At 38.1% G+C, this 23484-nt stretch overlaps 2 pseudogenes; both read left to right on the top strand.

Moving 5' to 3' along the window:
- The first annotated feature begins 84 nt into the window (after positions 1 to 84).
- On the top strand, positions 85 to 700 carry LOC130719811 (uncharacterized; annotated as a pseudogene).
- An 11066-nt stretch (positions 701 to 11766) lies between these two features.
- On the top strand, positions 11767 to 12388 carry LOC130719812 (uncharacterized; annotated as a pseudogene).
- Positions 12389 to 23484: the final 11096 nt, after the last annotated feature.

The raw sequence follows: 23484 nt of genomic DNA on the forward strand, positions 1-23484 counted from the left end.
TAGCAATCCTCTCTTATTATCTCAATCCACTCAGATACTTGCTAGCTAGTAGTACTTGTCAGTTGTCAATTGTCATCCATCCACATGGGTTATGAGGAGTTGTTTGATCTGAACGGAGTGCTGATTGATACAACTGTGACAAGTAAGGCGAAGAAGGTTGACGACATTCTATGGTCTTTTTTGCATAATGCCGATAATGATATGAAGGTTATTGGGTTCGATGCTGAGTGGCTTCTGATTCAGGATCCAAAGGAAACCGACGATATCTATTATGAAACAGAATGCGCAACTTTGCATCTTTGTGATGGCTCTTCATGTCTCATCATTCAGCTACAACATTTGGATTCCATTCCCAAGTCGCTGCTTAACTTTCTCCGTCTTCCTGATTAATTACTCCTTCGTTGGTGTTGGCATCAAAGATAATTTGGCTAAGTTGGAGAAACACTACGGGATTGGATGCAAAAATGCTGTGGAACTTGGACAGATGGCTGCTGCTGTCATGAACATGCCTCGTTTGAATTTTTGTGGCGTTGATGAACTAGCTCGTGTGGTTAGTCGTGTTGATCTTTGTCAGCATAGGCCTTTAGCCGCTGTCTTTAAGGATTGGGGCCAAAATAACCTTAGCAGGAAGCAAGCTAAACTTGCTACTATTAATGTTTACTCTTACTACAATATTGGAAGCAATTTGCTTCAACGTTAGTACTTAGTTTGAGGGTTAGTCATGAGTATGTTTTGCAGTGTTAATTTAATTTGTTGTTGGAAATCTACGTATCTAAGAAAAGGTTAATTGTTAACATTATTCAGTTTAAAATCATTATATCTACATGGCTTGCAATGCTTTTTATTAGATTTGGATACCTTCTTGTTCTTCAATATTGGACTAATGAATGAAATTCATCGTTTTCTCTCGCCAATGAATAATTATGTCTTGTAAGGCCACAAATAGCTGTGACAAGAAATGGTACACTACTTTGGGAATGATAATTTCATCCAGTTTAGAGATGGTTTTAATTAGTGTTGGGGGTTCAAATCTATCAAGGCGTGTTTGTCACTTTCATGGGGAGAGGAGAACAAGAGAGGGGTAGGGGATGAGTTTGAACCAAACTGATTAAGGGGGTGTGTTGGAGATTAACCAGAGTTAATCATGTAATCAGTTAGGTTAGTTAAGGTGTTTAGTTAGACTTACTTGATTAGTAAGTGGTTTAGTTTGTTAGTGTGAGGACTTGTGTATAAATAGACTAAAGTGTAAGCACCTATTGTCATATATTGAATGAAATCAGTTTTTCCCCAATTCACTTTTGTTCTCTCTCTCGTGTGTGTGTTGTATCTGTTTTGTGTGTGACTGTGTTGTATCAGTGATAGAACTCTGAAACTTGACAGTGGTATCAAGAGCTAGACCGACTCTAGGGATCTCGCCGGCGTCACAGCGGTGTGATGGCGAACACCAACGGTGGCTATGGCGGTTTCGCCATGACTCTTCCTGTCTTGGACGCGAAGACCAACTACGATCGATGGAAGGTTCAGATGAAGGCGATTCTTGGTTACCAAGAACTCTGGGAGATCGTTCAAAATGGGTTCCAGGTCGCCGGAGAAGATGCAACCGATGCACAGAAAGCTGCATCTCGTGAATCAAAGAAAAAGGATTGTAAGGCTTTGTTTCTTCTACATCAATGTCTCGATCCCAACAATTTTGAGAAGATTTCCAGCGCAGAAACCTCAAAAGAGGCATGGGATAACCTTGAACGAAGCCTTGGTGGTGCAGAGAGGGTGAAGAAGGTCAAGCTTCAAACCATGAGGAGAAAGTACGAGCTGTTGCAAATGGAGGATCAAGAATCAATTTCAGATTACTTCTCCAGAATTCTTTCTCTCATCAATTTGATGAAGGGATGTGGAGAATCCATGACAGATTTGCAGGTTGTTGAGAAGGTACTAAGAACTCTCACAAGCAGATTTGATCATGTGGTAGTTGCCATTGAAGAATCAAAAGATCTTGCGAAACTCAAGATTGATGAATTGCAAGGCATGTTGGAGGCACATGAACAACGAATCAAAGAAAGAGGTGATCGCTCCACTGAACAAGCTTTGCAAGCACAGGCTGGGAAACGTTCCTCTGGGTTCAATGATGGCTCCAAGAAGGGAAAGGAGAAGCTCAAGAAGGATAAGTGGAAGGGGAATGACAATTCCAGGCAAGATAACTTGCGTTCTGATTCTGGTTCCAGTTACCACCGTGGTGAGTCTTCAAATTCACAGAATGACCAAGATTCTTCAAACAAGAAGGGCAATTATGGTGCAAAGGGAACTGGGCAGAAGAAGAAAGTAGACAGGAAAAAGGTTCAATGCTGGAATTGTAAGAATTTTGGCCACTTTGCTGCTGAGTGTGCCAAGTTCCAGAAAAAGAATAAAGATGCTGAAGTGAGCATGGCTCAGGGTGAGGATTCTGATGGTCTTGAACTGCTCATGGCCATCACAGAGGATGAGCAAATCACAGAGGATGAGCATGATTCGGATGAGCCAGTACTGCTCATGGCCATCACAGAGGATGAGCAAACCACAGAGGATGAGCAAATCACAGAGGATGAGCATGACTCTGATGGTGAACATGGACTACATGGCTCTATGGCTTATGAATTGCTCATGGTCACCACAAAGGGTGAACATGTTGGAGAGAATGTTTGGTACCTTGATACTGGTTGTTCAAACCATATGTCTGGCCACAAAGATTGGTTCACCAGTCTAGATGAATCTACCAAAACCAATGTAAGGTTTGCAGATGGCAGCTTCATCATAGCTGAAGGTACTGGAAGGGTTCTGATCAAGCGGAAAGATGGTAAAGAGTCTTACATCTCCAATGTTTTGTATGTTCCAAAAATGAAGACAAATCTTCTGAGTTTGGGACAATTGCTTGAAAAGGGCTATGCTATGGAGATGAGGAACAGGCATATGAAGGTCTTTGATGACAAGGAACAACTGATCATGAAGGTCCCACTATCTCGCAATAGAACTTTCAAAATTTCTATTCAAATTGGAGATCAGAAATGTCTTGAAGCAACTGTGATGACTGATGATTGGATTTGGCATCAAAGGTATGGTCACCTTAACTTCAAGAGTTTAGAGTTACTTAGTAGAACTAAGATGGTGAATGGGTTACCAAAAATTAAAGCTCCTAGAGGTTTATGTGAAAATTGCCTAGCTAGCAAGCAAGCTAGGAATTCTTTTGTTCCATTCATACCTTCTAAGACATTGAAGCCACTTGAAGTTGTCTATTCAGATGTGTGTGGTCCTTTTGAAGTTGAAACACTTGCTGGAAATAGATATTTTGTAACTTTCATAGATGATTTCACTAGGAAGTTATGGCTTTACTTCATTAAGAGGAAAGATCAAGTGTTTGAGATGTTCAAGACCTTCAAGGCAATGGCAGAAAAACAGAGTGGTGAATGTCTTAAGAATTTAAGAACCGATGGGGGTGGAGAATATATCTCTAAGGAATTTCATGAGTTCTGTGACAAGGAAGGGATAACTCATGAGATTATTGCTCCATACACACCACAGCATAATGGTACTGCTGAGAGGTTCAATAGAACTATTCTGGACATGTCACGAAGTATGTTGAGGACTAGAAGTCTCCCTAAGAAATTTTGGGGAGAAGCTGCTTCTACTGCTAGTTATCTACTCAACAGGTGCCCTACCAAGAGATTAGATGGTGTTACTCCTGAAGAAGCTTGGACTGGCAGAAAACCAAGTGTTAGGCATTTGAGGATTTTTGGCTCAGTTTGCTTTAGACATGTTCCAGATGCAAAGAGAAAGAAGCTTGATGATAGAGGACAGCTTCTAATTCTCTTAGGCTATCATTCAACTGGTGCTTATAGGGCTTTCAATCCTGTAACACAAAGTGTGGTGATCAGCAGAGATCTTAAATTTGATGAACATAGAAGCTTTGACTGGAATTCAGGTCAGAATGAACAGTTGCAGAAAACTATGCTTCAACTTGAACCTCTTGATGTTCTGACTGAAACTGAATCTACTCCAGTTGCTCCTATGATCATGTTCAGAATCCGAGGTCACAGAGACAAAGGCAGTTGCCTCAGAGGTTCAGAGACTATGAAGTTTTTCCTGACTCTATGATAAATTCAGAAGGTGATCTAGTGCATATGGCACTGTTAGCAGAAATGGAGCCAGTAGATTTGAGTCAAGCCTTGAAAGAACCTCAGTGGATTACTGCAATGACTGAAGAATTGAACTCTATTGAAAGTAACAACACCTGGGAGCTGACTACTCTACCTGAGAAGAAGAAATCAATTGTTGTTAGATGGGTCTTCAAGGTTAAAATGAAGCCAAATGGAGAAGTGGCCAAATACAAGGCCAGACTTGTTGCAAAAGGGTTTCTTCAGAAGCATGGATTGGACTATGATGAAGTGTTTGTACCAGTGGCTCGTCTTGATACTGTTAGATTAGTGGTTGCACTTGCAAGCTTTAGAAATTGGTCTTTGCATCAAATGGATGTGAAGTCCGCTTTTCTAAATGGACCACTAGATGAAGAAGTGTATGTTTGCCAACCTCCAGGGTTTGAGATTAAAGGCAAGGAGGATAAAGTGTACAGATTACACAAAGCCTTATATGGCTTGAAACAAGCACCTCGGGCATGGAATAAGAGGATTGACTCTTTTCTGGTGAAACTGGGATTTGTTAAAAGCACTACTGAATTTGGCATCTACATTAAGGGGGTGAGAATTGAAAACTTGTTAGTTGTTTGCTTATATGTAGATGACTTGTTGATCACTGGAAGTAGTGAAGAGCAGATCAGGTTGTTTAAAAGAGAAATGCAAGCTGAATTTGAGATGACAGATTTAGGAAATTTGTCCTACTTTCTTGGCATTGAGTTTGTGAGAACTGCTGCTGGTATCTTGATGCATCAGAGGAAGTATTCCACTGATGTGCTCAAGAGGTTTCATATGTTTGATTGCAATCCAGTTGAAACTCCAGTTGAGACAGGACTTGTGCTTACCAATGATGAAGCTATTGGTAAGTCAGTTGAGCCAGTAGACAAGACACTGTACAGACAGATGGTTGGTTCTCTCAGATATATTTGCAATACTCGACCTGACTTGGCTTATGGTGTTGGATTGGTGAGTAGATATATGGAGAATCCTGGTCATACACACTTGTTGGCAGTCAAGAGATTGTTAAGATACTTGAAAGGCACTCTTGATCTTGGCATAATGTTTCCAGCTGAACATGACAATCTGAGACAAGAGTTGATGGGATTTTCTGATTCAGACTGGTGTGGTGATAAGTCAGATAGGAAGTCCACAACTGGTTACATTTTCAAGTTTGGTGAAGCTCCAGTTAGCTGGTGTTCTAAGAAACAGCAAGTGGTTGCTTTGTCTAGTTGTGAGGCTGAGTATATAGCTGCATGTATGGGAAGCTGTCAAGCTTTATGGCTGCAAACTCTCCTTGAAGACTTGAAAATCATTGGTTCTGGTCCTGTAACACTAATTGTAGACAATAAATCTGCAATTAATCTTGCAAAGAATCCTGTAGCTCACGGGAGGAGTAAGCATATTGAGACCAGATTCCACTTCCTTAGGGATCAAGTGAGCAAGAATAAATTGAGGTTGCAATTCTGCAGGACAGATGAACAAGTTGCTGATGTGCTTACTAAAGCATTGAAGAAGCAAGCTTTCTTGAAGCTTAGGAAGAGCTTGGGGGTTAGGAGTTTGAACCAAACTGATTAAGGGGGTGTGTTGGAGATTAACCAGAGTTAATCATGTAATCAGTTAGGTTAGTTAAGGTGTTTAGTTAGACTTACTTGATTAGTAAGTGGTTTAGTTTGTTAGTGTGAGGACTTGTGTATAAATAGACTAAAGTGTAAGCACCTATTGTCATATATTGAATGAAATCAGTTTTTCCCCAATTCACTTTTGTTCTCTCTCGTGTGTGTGCTGTATCTGTTTTGTGTGTGACTGTATTGTATCAGTGATAGAACTCTGAAACTTGACACTGTTGTGGGCAGCATGGATGGGTCTTTGCGGTTTCTCTGTGGGTGGTGCTGGGACATTGATTGGTCATGAGGGGTGTACTGCCATCGTTTTGGGCTTCAACGTGTGCTCCTCCGGTATTGTATCTCTGTTTTCTGTTATGTTTCTTGTCTCTATTTTTTGTTCTTTACTTCTATGCACCTGTACCTGTATTGGTACCTTGGGTGGTACCCTTGTGCCTTTTTAATTGAAGTTTTTGGCCTACCAAAAAAAAATGAGAGTGGGAGGAGGGTTAAACATACAAACCCCCCTCAATTAGAGGAATAACTAAAAGATATAGCTAAGAGAGGGTTTTAGAGCGATCATTGATGATGTTTAGAAATACTTCAAAGATACTTGGAAGCCTTTTCCTTTCATTTCCTCCTCTCCAAAATTCAACTCGTAAACACACTTTTAAGACTTTGTCTGTGAGTTTTTTGGAAGGAGAAGACTTTGAGGGGAGGGGAATGGAGTAACCTCTTCCTTTATTTGCAAGTAAAAAATACCCAAATTTGGGATCAAATAATATAACTAGGTGTGTTTTAGAGACTTTTAGAAACCACCAAATTCTTGAATAAAGTTTGGTGTACACTCAAAGAGGGTGCACTTGAGAGAGATAAATGAGAGATAAGTGATAGGGTTAAAGGTCATATTAGTCCCTGTGTTTGTAAAAGCGTTTGATTTTGGTCCCTCAGTCCAAAAAACCGTCGGTAATTGTATTATAAACCGCCAGTAACTGTAAAAAAAACCGCCACTAAACGTCATTTTTTTACTAAGGGACCAAATTCAAACACTTTTACAAACACATGGACTAATATAACCTTTAACCCTAAGTGATAAGTATGATATATAATGTGACGTGGTTGAAATAAAGAAAAAAAGAAAAAAAACATTTGATAAAAATTAATGAAAGCAGCTTCAATTGGAGCATGCCGAAGTGGCAATTCATAAAAAATAATCCAGAAAAAAAGTTCAAAAGGAAGGGTGAGTGCCGCTATGATGGAGCCCCTCAATATCGAGGTTGAGAGAAAGACAAGTGTTGCCGTTGTGGATGGGAAAGCAGGTGACCAAGATGCCGCCGGCACCTATGGCAATGGCAGTGAGCGGATACGCTATCACCATCCATGGCGGTGAGCGGAGACTTGGGTGGCTGGCTATGCTTTTATTTGTGAACAATCAAAGCTATCTTCCAGCACTTCAAATATTTCATTGGTGCGTGTACCTAATGGTTTTGGGAGGCATTTTTGGAAGATTAAAGCACTGCCTCGCGTGAAGGGGACAGTGTGGAGGTTGTGTCAGGGTGTTGTTCCAGTCTGGGGTGCAAGAGGTATGGACATTGATCCTTTGTTTCCTTTTCGTGAGCTGGAGCACAAGTCTGTGGTTCATGCTTTTCTGCTTTGTTGTAATGTTTGACCATTCTGGTTCGCGGGGACTTTGGGGATTCAGTTCGAGGAGTTGTTGCCTTCTCCAAATACTGGTTCTGTTGAGGTTATGGAGCTGATTTTTGCCGAGGTCGATGTCACAATTTTGGCGTCTTTGTTTGCTGGTTTAGTTGCGGTTTGAGAGAAAAAAAAAACAAATGGGTTTTCGATGGTATTCAACTACACGTTGGGTGGCTCTTGAGTCGGGTTCAACAGCTTCTTTCGCCAAATGTGCATTGCTCTCGTGACGGTGGGGGACAGCCTTCCTCCGTGGGGGATTCACGGTAGGTTCCTCTGAGGGGCGTCGGTTTTGGCTTGGTTGCTCAAGATGGGGAGTGGCTCCCATTGGCGGTGGGTTTGGGGGCCAGTAACTCGTGTTTTGACACCGATTGTCAAGCTCTATTTAATGCTTGGCATGAGCATGGTCTAGACATATCATATTTTACTTTCATTTTGGGTGATTGTAAAACTTTGGCATGGACTTTTCATTTCTTTTTACTTTGTCTTTTATTAGGAGGTCCGAGAATCAAGTGGCAGATTTTGTTTTAAAATTAGCATATGATTCCTCGGATGTTATTTGGTTGGAGAATATGCCTCCCAGATTAGTTAATTACTTTTCTCTAAGCGGATGCATTGAGCTTTGCCCTTTTGCTTTTGCTTTTTTTTTTTGTCAAAGCTTTTGCTTAGTAAATAGAGAGATAAAAATCAATAATACTATTAAAAGAGCAAAGGTTCAAAGGACCAAATGCTGAGATGTCATCTCCTCATGCATTCTACGCTCTCATGCATTCTTAGAATTAGTGGAATTTCACATGCCAAACTAACAGCCCTTCTAACATCATCACTGTACATGTGGCATTTACCTAACTTTTCCGATTTTTTTCAAATAATGCTCTCTCCTTTCACCTAGGTTGTTATTTCATCTCCCAAATTTCAAAATTTAAAACCATTCATCATTAAACCCTATCTGATTCAATTACTCCTCTTCAGTTTCCCAACATCTCTTTCTCGAGATTTTCTACCACCACCTCCCCTTTTCCCAATTGCCAGTGTGCATTCCCACTATTCTTTCTAACTGGCAGTATATTTTTGAGACCCTTCTCCCCCTCATCTTCATATCAAAACCCTTCGTCCACCACCATCCCTCAACAGCGGCATCGCCATCTGCCCGATTTTGACTCTCCTTCCCTCTTCTCTTTCACCGAGTCTCATTTTTCCAGTTGTGGCTGTGAATTGTTCTTTTACGTTTGTGTTTGAACTGAGATTCATCCTCCAAACAGTCTTTGTTGCACTGCCTTCTCCACCCGCGGCCGCCGCCAAGCCGTTGTTGCGGTTTTCTCTGGTGATATGTAATTTGTGAGTATTTTTTATTAATTGTTAGTTACCATTTAATATTTTTCGTTTAAATTCTAGGATTGATTTTTCTTTCCATTTGAATTTAAATTCTTGCACCATCTCTGGCGAGGTTGAGGGTGGACAAAGAAGCAAGGTTGATGACTCATTTGGATAGGTTGCAGAGATCAGATTTTTAGTTGTACTCAGTACTCACGATAAATCAAGGTTTAAACACTTTTCAACTGCCCCTAAGGATTTAGAGTGTCTATTTTAATTTGTCATTTTTTTGGCTTATGGAAAGCTGGTCTAGAAACAGAAGAAGTCTATGCTCAGATAACACTTCAACATTGTTAAAGGATGAAGCTTAAGCTTGAAATTTTTTGATAACTACTTCTTCATAATTTGCTTCTTCTATTTTAAAAACTTACTTAAAAATTCTGATTTTACAGTGCACAACAAAAGCAAGAATGGATACAAATTCGGATTTCCTTGGTTCATGTAGATTTTCACAATTTGAATTTTTAGTTTGAATTTTTTTCAGGTGATGTGGAGATGGGCTAAACAATAAGAATTGATACACGCTCTAGGTAAGTAGGAAGTATTATCAGCTTCTACTATGATTACCCATTCAAGTTTCTCTCATTAGATCTTCTTGAATGATTTTTGTTTGGAGATCCTTTGTTTTTGCTAACTTACATCATCATGAACAGAGTTTTAGGATCTTTGCAGGAGGATCTGTTTAATTTCTATATGAAGGGAAGATAGCTTATTTAAATTAACTAGGAAGTTGATTGTGTTTTGGTTGTTTGTTTGTGTTTTGTATTTATGTTTGTAAATGTATGTGGACATATTTTGTTCCCTCTCTAACTGTAATGGACCTAGATATTATGTTGAATTGATGCACCTCTATGAGTAGTTTTCAAGAATTGCAACTACTGACTTGTGATTTTATGTTCTGATTTCTATTTTCAGTGGGGATGCTGACAGAGCTTTAGATTGCCTGTGGCAGAAGAAGAAGGCTGAGATTAAGCTGCAATATATTTTGCTTTCAAGGTCTATTTTTGTTAGAGATATTTGAGTATTAAAATCAACATAAAGTTGAAACATTTGTTTGCATAGAGGATCAGCCGAGAAATAACTTTTGCAACAAAGTGAAGAAACCACATTCCATGAAAAGGTATCTACACGATTCAACATTGTTGTCATTGGAGGTTCACCTTGATTTTATTGTTCTCATCTCATTACATAATTTGAGAAGAAAATTGTGATGAAAAATTGATTATAATTTTTGGCTGAGAACAATCAAATAAGCTTTATTTTTAACCTTTGAAAGAGATTGCTTTGCCATGAATTTTTCTATTTTAGTGAAAAGAGATTAACCTTTGTATCAATTGTTTCTTCTGTTTATGAGATCTTTTTCTGAAGATCTGTATAGTTTAGTTGAGGTATAAGTTGTTTAATTTCTATTAATGAGATCCTTTTCTGAAGATCAGTATATTTTAGTTAAAGCTAAAAGCTAATCGTAGTAATGAGATCCTTCTTAATAAACCATGTGCTGCTTTGGTCAAAGATCCAACCAAGGTAAGTAATGTACTATTAACTCTTTTATTTATATGAATTCGTTATGGGGCTGATGTTTATTCATTCTTTCATTTTTTAGGATCCTGCTGATTTTGAAGTTCCTGCTGATGTTTTGGAACTCATTGATCAAACATTTCTATTCAACATTGAAGTCAATAACAACTCAAACTCGATATTTGAACCATCGTACCGAGTTAAGAAAATCTGCTCTGACTCAGAGGTTATGTGTCAGTTTCAAGCATCCCTTCCCTCTATTGAGGGTTCCGCTCCATTGTTGATTATGGGGACCCTTACTTCAGTGCTGAAGGGTGAATCTTCATCTCCGATTATAGAGGAGTTTTCCCAGAGGAATAGCTTGAATCAACTAGACATCATTTTGCTAATTTATTATCAATTTTGTATATCATTCATTGCGACACTGTGTAGAACCTCAAATCCTTTTCATAATGAAGTTGTTCTTGTTTGATGGTTTATTCAATAGAATACCATTGCATGATTTAATCTATACATGTGTATGCTCTTCTATTCATGGAAATCGTTTAAATATTTTGGTCAATTGGTGTAAATTTATGTCGTTTTAAAAGTCGTCGTCATATTGTTGCGCTGATTTATACTTACTTATTTGTTTATAAAGTATGAATTGATTGATATATGCTCCTCCGTACAACGCACAGGTGAAAAATCTAGTAATATTTCAGATTAATATTTGAGTAATGCTATATGGTACGAGAGAATATGTACGACTAGTGCACGAATGTAATTTAGTGGCGGTTTTAAACCGCCACAAAATTACAACTGTTAAAAAAAAAAGCAAAGCTACGGTTTCTGGCGGTTAAAAACCGCCAGAAATTGCTTCGTGCGTGGTGCACGAGGCCCAAGGTCGTGCCCCACAGCATTTTCCTTAATATTCCCTTCGTTCTTAGAGACACCTTTAATATTTTTTAATATAAGACCCCTTGCATATTCCTAAATTTTAGAAAAAATTAATACTTTTCTATATAAAACCATGTTACTCAATCAAGTTATTTATAGTGGAAAACAATTGTAAATCGAAAGAATAGTTATTTTTTGTTTTTAAACAAAAAATGAAAACAAGCGTAAAAGATGTGTTTATTTGGGCAGCACCGTTTACCCAACGCATCAAATAATAAATCAAAAGCTCGAGTTTCGGGATTAGTTGAGCATGCGTATTTAATCTCAACTTTTAATTGAATGCAACTTACGAGATGGGAAAAAGGCTCTATAGCTTTCTGCATTAAATCCCTAATAATACGAGTTACGAGAATATTGCACTTAATACTGAGTCACAACGTCAACAACACAAGCATTAATTCCGTATCCTTACATATACCCATCGTCTCTTTTAATTTTTGTATCTCAATCCACGCTGATACTAGCTAGAATTTGTTGTCAACATGGGTTTTGTGGAGTGGTTTGATCTGAACGTAGTGCGCATTGAGACCACTGTTACAAATGTGGAGAAGAAGGTTGACGAAATTCTACAATCTTTCTTGCGTCCTGTTCATAATATTTATAATAAAGTGAAGGTCATTGGGTTGGATACTGAGGGGGTTCTGTTTCAGAATCAGGAGTCCTTCAATTTATTACGAGACCAAATGCGCAACCTGCTTGCAGCTATGTAATGGAACTTCATGTCTTATCATTCAGCTGGAACATTTAGAATCCATTCCCAACTCACTGCTTAATTTTCTTCATGTTCCTGATTTTACCTTCGTTGGCGTTGGTATCAAGGATAATTTGGCTAAGTTGGAGAAACACTACGGGATTGGTTGCAGAAATGCTGTGGATCTGGGGGAATTGGCTACTGCTGTCAAGGGTATTCCTCATTTGAGGTTTTGCGGCATAGATGAACTAGCTTTTGTGGTTAGCTCTCTTGATCTTCGAGCGGAGAAGCCTTCAGGCGTAGTCTTTAAGGATTGGGGCCAAATTAACCTTAGCAGAGATCAATCTAAACATGCTACCGTTAATGTTTTCTCTTATTACCAAACTGGAACCACATTGTTTCGTTGGTTTTAAGTGATGAGTTTATTTGTCAGTAAGTTTGTGGGTATTTGTTGTTAGAAATCTATTTATTCTTATGTTAACATTACTTGGTCAAGTTTTATTCAGTTTAAATCAATGTCAGTAAAAGTATTACTACATGTGGCTTCTGTGATTGTTTTTTTATCTGCAATATTGGAATGAAAAGTTTCTTTAAGTGCTCCATTTCAGAAAGTATTAATTATATATCTCTTGTAAGGCCACAAGATTGTTATGTGTTCATGACGTATGAATCAAATCACTAGATTTGTAAATAAAAAACAAACAGATAAATGATATAGTAGTGAAATATATTTATTGGTGCCTCTATGTGGAACTGACTTGGCTTTTTCTGTTTGAATCTAGATCCTCTATCTTCAAATATTGACTCATTTCGTTTCCTATTAATTCCATGAATGAAATGGTAAATTGCAACTATGTAGCTAGTCATGGTTATAAATGGTCATATTGATGCATTCATTTATATATTGACATACCCCAATTTCTCATGTATTAATTGTGACATGAAACGGTATACTACTCTTGAAATGAGGATTTTAATCCAGTTTATAGATGGTTTTAATTAGTGGTGGCGGACCAAATCTATTAGGGGTGTGTTTGTGGTAGAGAGAAATTCTACCAAGCAAAATCAAAGAAAGAAAAATTAAGAGAAGAAAATTGCTGGTTACTACACTTCCCTGGGCCTCTGCTCAATAACCCGTTCTGAACTCTGGGGTGTGCTCAAGAGCCTCAAACTTGCTCTTCCTCTTTCTCCAAGTGAAGTCATGGTAGAAATGGACTCAAAAACAGCTTATAATCTTATTACTGTTAGTTGTCCCCATGCCCACCCCTGCTCTGATTTAGTAAGGGATATTCATTACCTTGCTTCTCTCAATTGGAAAGTTTATTTTCTCTTCATTTATAGGGAAGCAAATAGATGTGCGGACCATTTGGCTCGCTTAGGCCATAGTTCAGCAGGAGATGAATTTCACAGTGATAATGTTCCTAGATCTCTTTTTCCATTCCTTAAGGATGATGTTATTGGGGTTTCGTTTCCCCGCTTAGTTCTGTAATCGATTCTTGTTTCTTTGGGCTTTGCCCTCATTTTCAATCAAAAAAAAAAAGAGGCATTTGCCAATATTCTTGTTAGGCCCCGTTTGGATAAACAGCTTAATTAAGCGCTTATGGTCATAAGCGCTTATGACATAAGCGCTTATTCATAAGCTATTTTTAAAAATTTATTGAAATAAATTAAAAATAAGCTGTGTATAAGCATAAGCTGTTTTTCATAAGCTATCCTGAGTAGCTTATGAAAATAAGCTGAAAATAGCTTATGGCAGACCATAAGCTGTTTGCATAAGCTCTCCCAAACACTGGCATAAGAGCTTATGCTGTCAGATAAGCTCAAATAAGCTCTTCCAAACTGGGCCTTAATTCATAATGATAGAGAAATACATATTTAGGTTTACTTACAATATTTTTATACAATAGATATAACACGTTGTACGAGTTTATTTACAACATTTTTAACATTGTTTAAAATGATTATCGCTTCAATTAATACATAAATATTAAAATATATTTATTATAAAATAAAAAATAATAATTGTGTTTAGAACCAAGAAAATTAAAATCAGATTATCAAAAAATAGTTAAAATCTTTTCTATTGGTCATGTATTTTAATACAAATGTAGGACGCTTTTACTTCTTAATGTATTTAATGAATTTTTTACGTTATTTAAATTAAAAAATAAAAATATTATGACTAATATATTTTTTTAATGTAAAAAAATATTTTTAAATCATTATATTAACTCATATTAAACTTCCTACCACAAACAAATATTTGTTAACTCTTTTTTGGTGGTTACATGTATCCTCCTTCAGAGGAATCCTCCTTTATAGGCAATCCTGCTTGAGCCGAGAATTTTCACATATTGGTGAAGTTAACTCTTTCAGCGAAGCTTTTTCATCTACAAAACTCGAACTTGGGACATTGCTTAAGGGAAACCAAGCATTCACAAATATTTTTTAAAATCAATGTTTTATTAAGATATTTATTTATATAATTTATTTTTTATATTTTTTATCATTAAATAACTAAAATTGTTTACATGTAAATTATGGGTGCTTTTATCAATGTAATTTTTTGGTCGATAAACATCAGTGTAACTTTTTTTTTTATTAGAGTGTATGTTTCATTCTTTTTTGTTTCACACTTTTATATAACTAAAGTGTTATGTTCTGTTCTACCTTATACAACAAACACGAAAATTAGTTGGTAGTTGATTAACATATTGTGTTGTAAATTTTGTTGATATGTTTTTATTTTAATGTATATAATACAACATGATTTTTTTTTTCTTGATGTATTTGTAACAAACTTTCAAGTGAGCTTTACATTTTGTAGGTAGTTAAATAGCTAATGACTTAAACAATTTTATTCATTTTTAATATTTTAATTTAATGTATTTCATATGAAGGTTCAAAGTGACTTGTACAATTTAGTAGGTAGTTGAATAGATTATGATTTAAGAAATTGTATTTAGTTTTTAATTTTATTATTAAAGGTATTAATACAAAAGAAATGATTTACTATTTAATGCATTCAATGTAAAGGAGTGCAAAAAAACTCAAGTCTCCTTTACATAGATATATAGAAGATAGATAGATATAGATATAGATAAATACTAGCATCTTCTTCCTAGAATTAAGGGTGGCTCTATATGTGGCCTCATATTAGCAAAGGAAACATTCTAGAATAAAATTAATAAAAATAACATAATAATTTCTAGTAATCTAAAGACTCAACAATTATATCTAAATGGGCTTTGAAGTCTTAATTGGGCCTTCTACCATTACCATCCCCTTAAACCTCAAGGATGGGTTGGAAAAATGAGTCCAAATGAGCATACCCATAAACAGGAAGAATAAGAAGAGTAAAAGATATGTCCACCAATACCATGTTTATTTGGGCATCGATCGTTTACACAAAGCACCAATGATAAATCAAAAGCTCGAGTTTCGGGATTAGGTGAGCATACAGTAATAGCGTATTTAATCTCAGATTAATTGAATGCAACATACGAGATGGGAAAAGACCCTCTAGCTTTCTGCCTTAAATCCCTAATAGGAGTTACGAGAATATTGCACTTAATATACGTAGAAAACTAGAGGGTCACAACGCCAACCACACAAGCATTAATTCCGTATCCTTACATATACCCAATATCATGTCTCTTTAAATTTGTATCTGAATCCACGCTGATACTAGCTAGAACTTGTTGTCAACATGGGTTTTGTGGAGTCGTTTGATATGATCAACGGAGTGCGCATCATGACCACCGTTACAAATGAGCTGAAGAAGGTTGACGACATTCTACAGTCTTTCTTGCTTCCTGCTCCTAATGATTATGATCATAAAGTGAAGGTCATTGGGTTGGATTCTGAGTGGGTTCTGATTCAGAATCCGGAATCTAAAGATTACGAGACCAAATGTGCAACCTTACATCTTTGTGATGGAACTTTATGTCTTATCATTCAGCTACAACATTTAGATTCTATTCCAAATTCGCTGCTTACTTTTCTTCGCCTTCCGGATCATACCTTCGTTGGTGTTGGCATCAAAGATAATTTAGCCAAGTTGGAGAATGTTCCGGTATGGAACCGCAGACTAAGGTTAACCAATATCGAGAGCAAGCGAGAGTAAACAAAGTGAGTAAAATGCGTGAAATGATAGGATCCCCACCGCTTGGGCGGTCCTCTTTTATTTATAGCTTGGGTTTTGGTCCGGCTGGACCATGGGTTGCCCGGCCCATTAGTTACATGATACTGATTAGCCCATTCGGTCCGCCCATATCAGTCCACAGGCCCACAAGACACTGATGTTTTAGAACTAAAACGAAAGTGTCTTATTGAGGCCCACAACTTCTGGTACGCCCGTGTACAATGTGAACCAATTTGTGAGCACGCAGGCTTCAATGAAATAAGGCTAATCAACAAAGTAAAAATATACTAGGCTAATCATTATAAAATAATTCTTTCTGCGTGACACGTGATGTCTAAGTGACGCTTTGCCCATCACCTCAATCACTATGCACCATATCAATCCCCTTCCGGATTTTTGTACCTGCAACAATCATCACAAATATACTACAGATATCTTGGAACTTGTAATGTATAAAACCTACCTAAGCTATGCTATTCGCATTAATTGAAATGTGCATTTAAAATCCACTCATAGGGTAACTTTTCTCTGAAACGACTCTTCTTCTTCGAAACGACGCTTACCTGCCAACTGACACCACTCTCTGCTCAAGCGTTACTTTTTCCAAACGTCACCTCTTAATGACGCGCCGGTTCACCGCCTCAGCAAATTCAAATGTGTGGTCTGAATGAACGCGTGGATTCACACAAACCACACGCATGCTCACAGTTTGCCTCAAGTATTTTTAACCACACCTTTTTGACACACCTTTTCATCTTCTACCTTCTCTCTATATATAGCAATCCTTTTTACCCCCAAACCACTTCACTCTTGCACTTCAAAATTTTCACCATTCCTCCGCAATTACCAAATTTCTTGCATTTAACTACAAGTGTTCTTGCACATTACCAGAAGTCCTCCAGATTTAACCGAGTTCATCACAGCCTTTTTCACTGGTAAGCATTCTTCACTCTGTTTATTCATGAAATCTTACTTCCTTCTACACTAAAAAGTTTCATCTAAATTCTTCTTCTTCTTCATTCGCTTGTTTATCCAAACCAAACTCTACTTAAAATCTATTCTTCCCCACAATTCCAACTTACATTTTACCCCTTTATATTCATAACCCTGGATCCTTTATAATTTCAGGAATTCTTTTGAAAATGGATGCAAAACACACCCGTAGGGCCTCTAAAGCTCCTAAAACTTCTTCCATTGCAGTCGATACATGGGTCACTAGCAAAGTTAAAACTAGGTTCACTAAATTCTGCAATGTTAAAACTGTAATGGATCTAATCACTGAAAACACTTTTCGCTCTGATGGCCAAGATGTGTACCTTGACATAGTCCCCTGTTTACCTACTGAACCTTGTTGTTTTGGGGCTCCTGACCCTAACGGCAAAAACCACACCTATTTCTTTGAAAACATTTTCACCGACCTAAAATATAAACTCCCTCTCTCAGATTTCACTTGCTCCGTTTTAACCTTACTAAATGTTGCCCCAACACAACTCCATTGTAATAGCTGGGCATACCTGAGGGCGTTCGAACTTCTATGTCAAGTGTTAGGTATCGAACCCACTAGCAATAAGTTTTTTTACTTCTTTGAAACTAGTGGTAGAAGCATAAAAGGTGAATACCTTTCTTTAGCCGCCGCTAGGGGAAAAGGCCTATTTACCTTATTTAGAAGCCATTACAAACAATTTAAAGGGAAATTCTTTAGGCTAAACGAAACAGAGAAGTGCAAGGATGTATTTTATTTCAATGATCGAAGCCCAAAGTTCCCTTTCTACTGGACCGCCCGTTATGAAGCTATCATCAAACTTCCTGATGATTCCCTCACCCCTGAGGAAATGGTGGATTGCACCTTTCTATCTAGCATTGACTTGAATCTCACCGAATTTCTAGATGCCCATTATGAAAACAGATTGGGTGAATATGTGGGTAAGATTCTTAAATTTCCACATCTTTGTATCTCGAGTATTTATTTTATTTCTAACCCTACCATTTTGTTTCAGCAAAAATGACTCGCCTCTCTGATGATGATATCCTCCGTTTCCGTCGAGAACAACAGGCTGCAAGGGAAAAAAGAAACCCAGCGAAAACTCTGTTAGATGCCGATGCTAGTCATTCAGGCACCGAATCGAATCGCCCTCAAAAGAAGAAGAGAAAGAATGAAACACCTGAATCGGCGAAAGGAAAAGACTCTTCTCAGCCCTCAATGGAAAAATTTATGGTGAAGGGTAATCCTCAACATATGACACACAAAGCTGGGTCTTCAAGTGCTCCGCCCCCTTCATGGAAAAGCCTGCTGAAAGAATTTGAAGAACTCACTTCTGAAGAAGTGACCTCGCTATGGGACTCCAAAATTGATTTTAATTCGCTGGTGGAAACAAATTTGGTATTTGAGGCGGATCGGGAAAAGGTTAAGAAGATCGGATTAAAAGAAGCTTGTCAAGCCATCATGACGAAAGGACTTGAAATTGCGGCAATTTCCAAGATGATTGACCTGGAGACCGCTGACTTTGATGGGATTAATTCCGCCAAACAGTTAGAAGAGAAAGAAAGAGAGATGCTGAAGATGAAAGCTACTATGAAATTGTTGGATTCTGCCAACAAAGTGAATGAGAAGAAGGCCGCAGATTTAGCCCTAGAGAATGAACGCTTAAAGAAGCATGCTGAAGACTTAGACACCGCTCAGAAAGCTAAGGAAGAAGAACTTGTGAAATCTCAGGCAGAAGTCACACAACTCCATTCCGCCAATGCTGAATTGAAAAATGAAAATTCTAAGTTGCATTCACAAATTTCTGAACTGAAGAATTCTGTCCTTGACCAATTTGAAGCTGGATTTGCAAAAGCCAAAGAACAGATTCTTTTCCTAAATCCTCAAGTTTCCATCAACTTTGCTGGTTCCGATCCTTTTGCAAGGATTGTTGATGGCAAATTGATCAGCCCTGACACTGGTGATGAGGAAGAAGAAGAAGAAGAAGCAGATAAAAATGAAGAAGATGGGAATGCCAACAACAATGAAGGCGAAGGAGAGAATCATTAGTTCCACCCCTGTTCAAGCATATGTACTACATGAATTATCCTTTAGTTTTTTTTTTTTTTTTTCTAAGTTAGTTAAATCTGCCTATGTTTTATCTTTATTTCCGTAAGTGTTGAGCAATTAGCTCCACGGTTTATCCTAAGATAATTATGTAATGTTTATCAAGCACTATTAATATGATGTGTTTTCTATATATCAACTCTCAAATTGCATAATTCTAATGGTTCTGCCTCCCGTCTAAATTACTTCAACACTTAATAACATGTTTCCAACACTTAATATATTTCTGTTCCTATTCCTATTCCATGAAGACATCACATCTTAACTTAACATAGAAACCATTAAGTTATTCTTTCGATATCAATAACATAATTCATCCAACAACAACTAGATCAATTAGACAAATTAATATAATTAATAATACTGCGCTTTACTAACCTTTCAATCAGTAATCTCAAAGTATAACTTAACATGAATAATTTTTACTAACCTTTCACCAAATTTGATCCGCCTTCGTCGTTTAGTTGAATACGTTATTCCCACATTTTGTCGTACATAATGAAATATGCTAAAGTTTAAACTTAATCAACTACTTTGGAATCATAAGGCCTTTGTGTACATAACTTAGTCAAACTTTTCATTTTTGACATAGTTACTCATGGAAATCAAAGTCAACATATTTGATTTCATTAGTATGCTCGCGTGGAGACTTGTGCTTAGTTTGGACAAGCTTAAATCCAATTTAAGACTGTGCTTATGAATTCGTGGCCGAATGCTCTTGTTTTAAGAGACTTACTTTTTTCTCAATTGTCTGACGTCGCCCAATTGATAGACCTTAGTTGATAAGTTTCCGCTATGGGTAAAAGAAATAAGTAAAATGATAAGCCCTTGATCATTTTAAAAAAGGTTATGCCTCGTTAAAAACTCTCCCGCCTGGGGTAGAGAAAAGAGTACACACCTGTTATTCATTAATAATTGATGCCTCGTTAAAAACTCTCCCGCCTGGGGTAGAGAAAAGAGTGCATCAAATCTAGTCTTACACAACAAACATAGTTTTAAACGATACAACCAACAAACGTAGACTTCAACACACACAAACTGAAACAACGAAACACAGTCTTGGACAAACATACACTGAAACAAACTGTACAACACAAAACAAACCGAACGAACCACCCTGCACTTCAACTGTAATAATAACGGAGATGCTGTGCATTCCAAGCCCTTGGGACCCTTCGCCCCGATAACTCCTCCAAATGATACGCCCCTTGACCAAGCTCTCGCAGAATCCTGTAAGGTCCTTCCCAATTAGGTGATAACTTCGAATCATCAGGCCCCTTTGCCTTCCTACGCAGAACCAAATCACCAACTCTCATTTGCCTCGGAACCACTCTAGAATTGTATCGCCTTTCCAACCTCTGTTTTACCATTGCCTGCCTCAAACGAACCTCTGCTTGCGTTTCCTCTGCTAAATTGAGATCAACCACTCTATTCATGTCGTTCTGCTCTTCATTATAAGTTGCCACCCTGAAAGTTACATCTTGTAATTCTGCTGGTATCATTGCATCTACCCCGTAAGTCAACTTAAAAGGTGATTCGCCAGTAGTTGATTGAGGAGTAGTATTGTACGCCCAAATGACCGTGATTAACTCTTCAGCCCATAATCCCTTAGCTTCGCCTAGACGCTTTCTAATTCCATTGAGAATGACTTTATTCGCTGACTCCACTTGTCCATTTGTCTGAGGGTGCTCAACTGAGGCGAAACGCATCTCAATTCCCATTCCTGCACAAAAATCCTTCACACTTCTGCTTGTAAACTGTGTTCCATTGTCTGAGACGATAGTTGCTGGAACGCCAAATCTGCAAACCAATTTTCTCCAATAAATTTTTTTGACTTTTTTTGCTGTTATTTTCGCCATTGATTCCGCCTCAATCCACTTAGTAAAATAGTCCACCGCCACCAAAATAAATCTGATTTGAGAACCTGCTGGAGTGAACGGTCCCAGAATATCTACTCCCCACATTGCAAATGGCCACGATGAACTCATTGAGCTAAGAGTCTCAGGCGGCGCCTTATGTAAATCTGCATAAATTTGACATTTACCACACTTCTTCACATATTCCATACAATCCCCTCGTAAAGTTGGCCAATAGAACCCTGCTCTGAGCACTTTCGCCTCCAAAGATCTTCCCCCTACATGACTTGCACACACACCTTCGTGAACTTCAAACATGATTCTTTCCGCCTCATCCTTAGAGACACATCTCAATAAAGGAACTCCAATCCCTCTTCTGTACAATTGATCGCCCAACAATGTGTAACGACTTGCCTCGCGAATTTGATCCTTAGAGAATGTCAACACATTAGAGCCTTCTGCCTCCAAACACTGTTTGATACGCCCCATCCAATCTGAATTCGCTAAAGTTAACACCATCATTGTCTCATCTTCTTCGATACTTGGGCTACTTAAAACTTCCTGGATAACTGACTTATTGTTTCCCGGCTTCTTGGTGCTTGCTAACTTTGATAGAATATCCGCCCTTGTATTCTCCTCCCGCGGAACGTAATTGACCTGCACTGTGCCTATCTGCTTTATCAATCCCTGAGCTTTCAATAAATACTTAGCCAGCTGTGCGTCACTCGCCTGATATTCACCCTGAATTTGCCTGGAAACTATCTGAGAATCTGTTTTAATCATTATGCTCTTGACCCCCATCTCGATCGCCAACTTCAAACCTGCAATTATAGCTTCATACTCTGCCTGATTATTGCTTGCTTTAAAGTCAAACTTGAGTGACTGCTCAACTGTCACGCCACCTGGCCCTTCTAAGATTATTCCAGCTCCACTTCCCTTGACATTAGACGAACCATCTACAGACAAACTCCATTCGCCAACTTCCATATTTTTCTCACTGGAAGACATTTCATTAACAAAATCCACCAATACCTGTGCTTTAACCAGACCTTTCCTGTCAAAAGTGATTTCAAATTCTGACAATTCAACAGCCCAGGAAACCATTCGTCCAGCCAGATCAGGCTTTTGCAAAACTTGGCGAAGTGGCAAATCTGTTTTTACCACAATTGGAAAGCCTTGAAAATAAGGTCTTAATTTCCTGGCGGATATGATTAGAGCTAATGCAGCCTTTTCAATTTTTTGGTATCTAACTTCAGCTCCTTGAAGAGCATGACTCACAAAATATATGATCCTCATATCATCCTTATTTTCTTGCAACAAAACTGAACTAACTGCATTATCAGAGATGGAAATAAACATTGATAATGAAATACCTGGAACTGGTTTGGCTAAAATTGGTGGCTTGGATAAATGATCCTTCAAACTTTGGAACGCCCTCTCACATTCTTCAGTCCATTGAAAAGTTTTGTTCTTCCTTAAGCATTGAAAAAATGGTGCTGATTTTTCCCCAGAACACGGAATAAACCTGGACAAAGCTGTTATTCTTCCTGTTAACTTCTGCACATCTTTAACTGAGGTTGGACTCTGCATATCGAGTATCGCCTTACAATTATCAGGGTTCGCCTCAATTCCTCTCCTCGTGATCATGAAGCCCAAAAACTTTCCGCTTTGAATTCCAAACGAACACTTTTCCGGATTAAGTCTCATGTTATGCTTTCTTAGTTCGCCAAAAGCTTCTTCGAGATCAGAACAATGCGCCACCATTTCCTCTGACTTGACCACCATGTCGTCTACATAAATCTCCATGTTCCGCCCCACCTGCTTGTCAAACACCTTATCCATCAACCTTTGGTATGTTGCTCCCGCATTCTTCAGCCCAAACGGCATAGTCTGATAGCAATAGTTCGCCTGATTTGTCATGAAAGCTGTTTTCTCCTCGTCAGGCTGATACATTCTTATTTGATGATACCCTGAGTATGCATCCATGAGGCTAAGCATTCCGAATCCAGATGCCCTATCCACAAGCTTATCAATATTCGGTAAAGGATAAGAATCCTTAGGACAGTGCTTGTTCAAATCTGTATAATCTGTGCACATTCGCCACTTGCCATTAGCCTTCTTCACCATAACAACATTCGCCAACCAAGTTGGATACTTTACTTCCCTAATGAATCCAGCTTCCAGTAACTTATTTGTTTCCACCTTTACAGCCTCTGCCTTTTCTTCGCCCATCTTTCTTTTAAACTGAACAATAGGTTTCACCCCGGGATTTAAAGCCAATTTGTGACATATAAATTCCGGATCGATTCCTGGTAAATCTCTTGCACTCCATGCAAACAAATCCATATTCTCAGATAATAATTTTACCAACCTGTTTTCCTGACTTGTAGTTAAATTGACACCAACTTTCAAGTTTCGCTC

This window comes from Lotus japonicus, chromosome 5, assembly GCF_012489685.1.
Source record: "Lotus japonicus ecotype B-129 chromosome 5, LjGifu_v1.2".
Taxonomy (NCBI): domain Eukaryota; kingdom Viridiplantae; phylum Streptophyta; class Magnoliopsida; order Fabales; family Fabaceae; genus Lotus; species Lotus japonicus.